Source organism: Elgaria multicarinata, chromosome 11 (genome assembly GCF_023053635.1).
Source record: "Elgaria multicarinata webbii isolate HBS135686 ecotype San Diego chromosome 11, rElgMul1.1.pri, whole genome shotgun sequence".
Lineage (NCBI taxonomy): Eukaryota > Metazoa > Chordata > Lepidosauria > Squamata > Anguidae > Elgaria > Elgaria multicarinata.
The window spans coordinates 35259563-35267920 of NC_086181.1; positions in this window are offsets into that span (position 1 = coordinate 35259563).

Below are 8358 nucleotides of genomic sequence, written 5' to 3' on the forward strand. Positions count from 1 at the left end.
AATGATAGTCTGTACTTGCCTGTAAAAAGAAACTAGGAAGAGATGGAGACGCCGCCGCCCAGCTCTCCCCGGCCGGCTCCTCGACCGGGATGGAGAGCTCGGCGGAAGAAGGTTGGGTGGACAGCGGAAGAAGCTCTCTACTCCCGCCTTCTTCAAAAAGAGCTCTCCGAGCCGGCTGGGGAGAACTGGGTGTCGTTGTCGTTGTCTCCGTCTCTTCCTAGTTTCTTTTTACAGGCAAATACAGACTATCGTTTCTGGGGTGCCCTAGAGTCGCATAAATGCGCTCTGGGGCTGACGTGCGGATCCGCCCCAGGTTTCATCTGTACTGTTGCAGAACAGGACCTACTCTGTTGTGGTGCCTATGATGTGGAATGAACCCCATTGAGATCAGGTGGGTTCCTAGTGTGGAGTGTTTCCACTGACAACTCAAGATGTATATTTGCGTGGGCATCTCTTAAATATTAGTACTACCAGCTGCTCAAGATTACTGTGAATATTTTACTCTTTTTTTGGTTTTATTGATTGACTTCATTGCAATGATTTTATTTGTGAGCCACATAGGGTCATTTGTAAAAATGAAACATAATATATAAATCCTTTTAGTGAAATAATAAAATGAAATAAAATATGTCCTCTTTGCATACACATCGATCATTGAATGTTTTTCAGTTTGCATGTTTTGAATTTGATCATTTGGACCAACAGGTATTTCTTCTTTAATATATTAGTGCTGTTTATTTGATTTTCCCTTTGGTTATCATATTATCATATTTGCTATATGTTTTTTTAAAAACCTATTCAACTTTTTGGTTTGAATAAACACAACTGGTGCCAGGATTTCAGGGCTTTCATAAGAGCATAAATTCATATAAGTCTCCAGTTTATTTCATTCAGCAGTTGTGGTTCATTAGATTAGAGTGTTCACTCCCAGAATATAACCTGTTAATGCAGCCTTCCTCAACCTGGGGCGCTCCAGATGTGTTGGACTACAACTCCCAGAATGCCCCAGCCAGCTGGCTGGGGCATTCTGGGAGATGCAGTCCAACACATCTGGAGCGCCCCAGGTTGAGGAAGGCTGTGTTAATGTCATAGAATAGAATCATAGGATAGCAGAGTTGGAAGGGGCCTACAAGGTCATCGAGTCCAACCCCCTGCTCAGTGCAGGAATCCACCCTAAAACATCCCTTCCTCCTAGCTCCACATCTGCGGCAGCACGTGGCAGGGAGCACTCTGCACTGGAGAGGAGAAATTTGGGAGCCTTCCTGGATCTGTGTTTCAAACGGGAATGTCTGGCCAGAGCTACATTATCCTGCACTGCTCCATCTTTGATGATTTTTGGGCACCTGTTGAAAGCTCAGCTAAGGTATCTGCTGATTTAAATACCTATCTTAGTGGATATTTTTTCTTTGCTTTTTTCTTTGCATTTTATTGTTATAATGAATTTTGTACACTGCCATGTGATCTGATAATGAATTGGTATATTTTTTTTTGTTAAAATAAATAAATAAGCAAGCAAGCAAGCAAGCAAATAAATAAAATAATTATGGAACATGAATGGTCCCCCAGTAATTTCCATGGAAGGGCAAGGTGGGCAGGGCTCCTGCAGCTTTAACTGTTGTGATGAAGAAGGAATTTCACCAGGTGCTGCATGCATACCATGGACACCTGTTGAAATCCCCCTTTCAATACAACTGGTAAAGATGCAGTGTAGGAGTCCTGACCTCCTTTCCATATGGTCACCCTAGCATAGAGACCAGTTGCCTTTGGATGGGAGTCAGACATAGGCCAGATCTACACCACGTGTCAAATCATTATGAATGTGGAATAAAAACCAGGATATTATTTATTTACAATATTTATATACCGCTCCCCTTTAAAAGTTTCGGAGCAGTGTCCAAGATAAAATTCAATAAAAACAGTATAAAACACCTTAAAGTAGATTTTTAAAAGCAAAATGAAAGGTGAACTGTGAACACTGTGAAAGCAGCATACAGGGGGATCATCTACACCAAGCAGGATATTCCACTATGAAAGCGGTATATAAAAGGCAGGAGCCACACTAAGCAGGATATAGCGGTATGAAAGTAGTATATGGTATGTCTCAATGGGCAACAACAGTTGTCAGTGCACTTCAATACCGCTATAAAGCAGTAGTGTGGCTCCTGCCTTTTATATACCGCTTTCATAGTGGAATATCCCGCTTGGTGTAGATGAGCCCTGAATGTGGATTGTGCCCCAACAATTATCAGTACACTTCAATATCGCTATAAAGCAGTAGTGTAGATCTAGCCTATGGTAACTCAAGTCTCATTGATTTTGATGGGTCTACTCTCAGAACTGCTAAATCTCCATCCCAACCCAGTGGCTCTTTTTCATTCTTACTTAGCAGCAGACATTCCATCAGACTGCAGCAGAAGAGAGAAAAGGGAAGCAGAGCTATTCCGTGGGCTCTGTGACAGACCAGGTCTTTTTCACCCCCTTCTCCCTCTGAACCTTTTCTATCCCAGCTGGTCACAATAAGAGCGCTGTAACTTTAAGAAATCCTTTGCTTTTATCCCTCTTCCCTCCCTTCCCCCCCTTTTGTGTCATTTCTTTTGGATGGTAAGCTTGAGAGGCGGAACTGTCTTGATCCCTCCCCCCTTGATCTGTAAGCTGCTCTGGAATACGGTGACCCTATGAAAAGGAGGACAGGGCTCCTGTATCTTTAACAGTTGCATAGAAAAGGGAAGTTCAGCAGGTGCCATTTGTATATATAGAGAACCCGGTGAAATTCCCTCTTCCTCACAACAGTTAAAGCTGCAGGAGCCCTGCCATCTTTTAAATCTGGTCACTCTAGTATAACTCCTGCAGCTTTAATTGTTTTTATTTATATTTTATTTATTTATTTATTTATTTATTTATTTATTACACTTATATACCGCTCCCATAGCCAGGGCTCTCTGGGCGGTTTACAGAAATTCTAAAATTGAGGTAAAAACAAGTATACAAAATTTAAAACTCTAAAACACAGAACATACACACATAAAACATTAAAAACAATTAAAAACTAAACATGTGGGTAATTAGGATGTGCCACCATATGCCTGAGTAAAGAGGAAAGTCTTAACCTGGCGCCGGAAAGATAGCAGCATTGGCGCTATCTCATCAGGGAGCCTCATCAGAGAGATCATTCCACAGTCTGGGGGCCACCACCGAAAAGGCCCTATCCCTTGTTGCCACACTCCAAGCCTCTCTCGGAGTAGGCACCCGGAGGAGGACCTTAGATGTTGAACATAGTGACCGGGTATATTCACGTCGGGAGAGGCGTTCCGTCAGGTATTGTGGTCCTAATTGTTGTGATGAAGAGGGAATTTCATCAGGTTCTCCATACTTACAAATGGCACCTGCTGAAATTCCCTTTTCTATACAACTGTTAAAGATACAGGAGCCCTGTCCTCCTTTTCATATGGTCACCCTAATCTAGGAGTCTTAGAGCGTCATCAGACGAGCATTTTATAGCACACTCATTACTGGGCACTCACAGATTTTTGTGGTTCCCTCTCAAGACGCTGTCCGCCTCCCACATACCTCCTGCTGGTTTCCTGCTCCTTCTGTCATTTCTTTCGTAGTAAAATAGCCCAAACAAAATGCGACTCTTCTGAGTTATAATAAAATTGCTCGATATTTCCTGCCATGTGCAGAGAAGTTTCACTAGAAATCGTCCACTAGAGGGCACTGTCCCACTTCACTGAATGGGCCACGTGGTTGCAGCTTGCTTCCCCTTTTTCTCCTGTGTGATTCTTCTCGTCCCTATAATGGAAGAGCAGGAGGAAGCGAGAGTGACGGAAAGGGAACGCGATTTCCCCCCGTCTGATGACACCCTTATTGGCTGAAGAGCACCGTAAAACTCCTTTCAGTACATACCTGAAAATATTCAAGAGCTTCAGTGTCTAGCTCAGAGTGTGGGGCCATAGCAGTAGTAGAGGTCATAACTTGCATTAATGTAAGCTACAAAGGATCCCTGGTTGCATGACAGGGAGAGAGTTGTCGGAGTATCCTTGCTACTCCGAGTAGGCAGTAGTGGACTAATGGGCTGACTAGGTAGAAGTTATGGAGACAAATGTACTATTCAGTTCTTTAATGGCTTTGTATCTCTCTATTTTATTAATATGTATTAATATGTGTATAATTAAAATGTTGTACTAATGATCTGTTGACTGTAAATAAAGGTTGATCGATTGATTGACTTGGTAGAAGACAGCTTCCAACGTCCTTGAGCAGGTCATAGGTGTCAACTGTCTAGCTCCTTCCTATCTCTCCTCTCTCATCTCACACTATTCCTCCGCTCGTGCTCTTCGCTCCTCTGATGCCATGTTTCTTGCCTGCCCACGGGTCTCTACTTCCCTTGCTCGGCTTCGTCCATTTTCTTCTGCTGCCCCTTATGCCTGGAACGCTCTTCCAGAACATTTGAGAACTACAAGTTCAACCGCAGCTTTTAAAGCTCAGCTAAAAACTTTTCTTTTTCCTAAAGCTTTTAAAACTTGATTTTGTTCTGACTTTATACTGTTAGTTTTACCCTACCCAGTGCCTGTTTACCCTACCCTGTGCCTGTTTGCATTCTCTTCCCCTCCTTATTGTTTTATTATGGTTTTATTAGAATGTAAGCCTATGCGGCAGGGTCTCGCTATTTACTGTTCTACTCTGTACAGCACCATGTACATTGATGGTGCTATATAAATAAATAAATAATAATAATAATAACTGGATATCCACTATCCTGTTTCTTACCTAGGGTGGTATCACAGAGACATACTTTCTTTTCTCCTGCTGAGGCTTGAAAACTTTGGGAAAACTGACGACCTGCCCTGGAATTATTAAAATAACTGTCATTACCAGTGCTGTTTTCAGAAACCCCAGGAGGTATTACAGTCCCTGTGCAAATTACATACCGAAAAACCCATAATTTTGAAGTGTAACATTTTAACACTGAGGCCACAGCTAGACCTAAGGTTTACCCTGGGATCATCCAGGGTTCGCCCTTGCCTGAGCACTGGATCCCCTGTGTGTCACCTAGATGAACAGGTTTGACCCTTGGATGATCCAGGGATAAACCTTAGGTCTAGGTATGGCCTAAGTCTATAAAATCTCTCGTCCAAACATCTTCCTTCACCTTAATCTGGGAGGTTATTTCGAGGCAGAGACAGCTCTATCTATCTAGGTTTTACTGTATCTTCTTCCAGGACTGACAGTGTTGGTGGTGGCTTTCAGTGATCATGAAAGGGTCTGGTTTGGGCTTTCCCCAAGACCTTTCAGCATTCTATCTGATTTTGCTTGTGCTGTGTTATATTTCCAACCAAGGTTTGAACTCCTCCCCTTGCCGTTCATGGAGACCAGTTCAAACTCATTCATATAGGCCTTCAAGTGAGATTATCATTGGTGAATTTGTATCCACTTCCCTTGCCAACTTCACTGTGCTCGAGTTTAACAGGCTCCCAGATTACGCTGCAGTAAATTATCTGTAAGTAGTTCTTTTTAAATAATTTTTTATTGTCATTTTCAACAAAACCAAGCAAATAGCGACAAAAAAGAACAATAGAAAAACTAAAAAATCGGTAACATCAATGGGTCTCAACAGTTGTCAGTGCACTTCAGTACCACAATAAAGCAGTAGTGTGGCTACTGCCTTTTGTATACCACTTTCATAGTGGAATATCCTGCTTGGTGTAGATGAGCCCATAGCTCAGCCTTCCTCAACCTGGGGTGCTCCAGATGTGTTGGACTGCATCTCCCAGACTTATTCAGAAGTAAGTCCCACTTTTATTCACCAGGTTTACTTCACATCAAGGCAAAAGGGAACAGAATTGAATTTAACAAGTTAACAGGGATTTTGTTCAGGGTTCCCCACATCCTCATCCAAGACCTTAGCCACAGCACAGCACAATCTCTTCCACTGTGCTACTTATGAACTTCTACTCACATTGTCTTAAGAGACAATCCCCGTGTCCTTCGTTTGAGCAAGGTTTTTCTGTAGTATGTTTGGCAACACCCAATCTCTACGCAAGCTATAATGCTGTATAGCTATAATGCTCTACGCAAGCTATAATGCTATAACTTTGCTGTGAAGATGTAAGTTGATATGACAATCTCATTGCAGCACGATCACTAAACACTACCAGCATGTCCTTGCCTTTGTTTTTGCCATTCAAGAGATCAACAAGGATTCTGAATTGTTACCCAACACCACGCTGAGATCCAAGATTTATGAGAATGGTTTTAATTCAATGGAAACCTGGTCAAATATGCTACATCTTCTCTTTGTGAGACAAGGGGCTCCTCCTAATTACAACTGTGTCAGGAAAGATAAATTAATGGCTGTTGTTGGTGGTCTCACCTCCCAAAACTCCATCCAGATGGCTAGTTTCTTAAATACCTACCAGATCCCACAGGTATGTGTTCAGAATTCGATATGGGCAAGCACACTGAGGCCCTTTCTACGCCGAAGGGTTATCCCAGGAAAATGGAGGGATCATCCCTGCCTGCTCCCGGGATCCCCTGTGTAGCATTTGGGTGCACAGGGATGATCCCGGGTTATAGGGCTGGTGGTGTAGACATGCCCTGAGAGTCTTGCATCGAAATTGCTAAGGGCAAAAGTTTCTGCCCAGTCCTCTGAGTGCTTCATTGACTGCATTGCTCTTCTGATATCTATGGTGATTCTTCGTAACCAGAACCTACAACACTTCAAATACAATCCAACATATGTATATTCAGAAACAGGCGTACTGAGTCCAATGGGGCTTATTCTCATGTACATTGGTATAGGATTTCAACCTAAGAATCTGAGTTGAGAATTGCACATGGTTGAAATGTAAACCTTAAGAAAATTGTTTTCTTTCACATCCTGATTAATATCGTGCTATAACCTGAATGTTGATATTACCAGGTACATTTACTAGTATAAGACTGGACTATGAGCAATCATAACATTTGTTATATGTTCTATTCAATGAGATCAATATTTTAACTATGACAAACTCTTGTACATAGTAGGAATGGATGAATATCAATTTCATTTTCATATGAAGCTTGAGCATGTTTTGATTGGACGACCACCCTATGACATGTATCCCAGTATCCTCGTTTCCTCATTTCCAACCTTGTTTTTTGCTGCTTGGGGAGACTGGCTCTGTAGCCATTCCCAGAAACCCATGACAAAGTCACCCTCCCGGGATCGGACAACACAACAAGCCACATACCATGGTTCTCAGGGTGGCGTGTTCATGAAAATTAACCCCCTTGTATAAAGCACACTGGGTTTGCCCAACCCAACAACCCACCATGGGGATGGTACGTTGGGTATTGTGTGAACCAGGTCTTTATGTTTGAGAACAAAGGGATAGTATCCTCAGCTTAACCATGGTTGTATCTTCTCCATTAGCTCAGCTATGGTTCCATTGATCCAGTGTTGAGAGACAAAATTAAGTTCCCTTCTTTCTACCGGATGAGCCCAAATGAAGATCCACAGTATGTTGGGATTGTTCGGCTCCTCAAGCATTTTGGGTGGAACTGGATCGGCATCTTTGTTTCAGATGATGACAGTGGAGAAACCTTTCTTCGAAGCCTGAGACCGAGGCTTTTGCAAAATCATATTTGCATTGCTTGGACACAGGTGATTCCAAGAGTGACTGAATTTTTACAAAGAAAAATAATTCGTGAAAAAATGAGACCAGTTGAATCAATTCTCTCATGGAGTGAAATCAATGTGATACTTGTCTATGGAGACCATCAATCTTTGCAGGGTTTAAAAAGTGCTTTGTACTTCAGAGAATTTATTTATATGAACCCTTTTGAGAGGGTGTGGATCACAACAGCAGAATGGGATTACACTGCTGTATGGCCAGGTGACAAATTCAACACAAAATCCTTCAATGGCACCTTGTCATTCAGTCTCCATACAAATGTGGTGCCAGGATTTCAGGACTTCCTTGACAGCATAAATCCATTTCAGTCAAATATTTATTCCATCCAGCAGTTCTGGGTGTCAGCCTTTGTCTGTTCACTCCCACAATATCACCTCTATGTTCCAAGAACGGGAAACTGCACTGGGAGAGAGAAGCTGGGCAGCCTCCCTGGACCTGTCTTTGAAATGGGGATGTCTGGCCAGAGCTACAACATCTACAATGCTGTCTATGCTGTCACGCATGCTCTCCATGCCATATTTTTATCAAGGACCAAGCAGAACTCCAGAGGAGGTGGGAAAGGATGGAACTTCCGGAAAGTTCATCCATGGCAGGTAGACACAGCTACAGACAAATCAAAGAACACCATAAGATAACATAGAACCATTAAAAATGAAACACAGAAGAAAAAAAATCATAATCA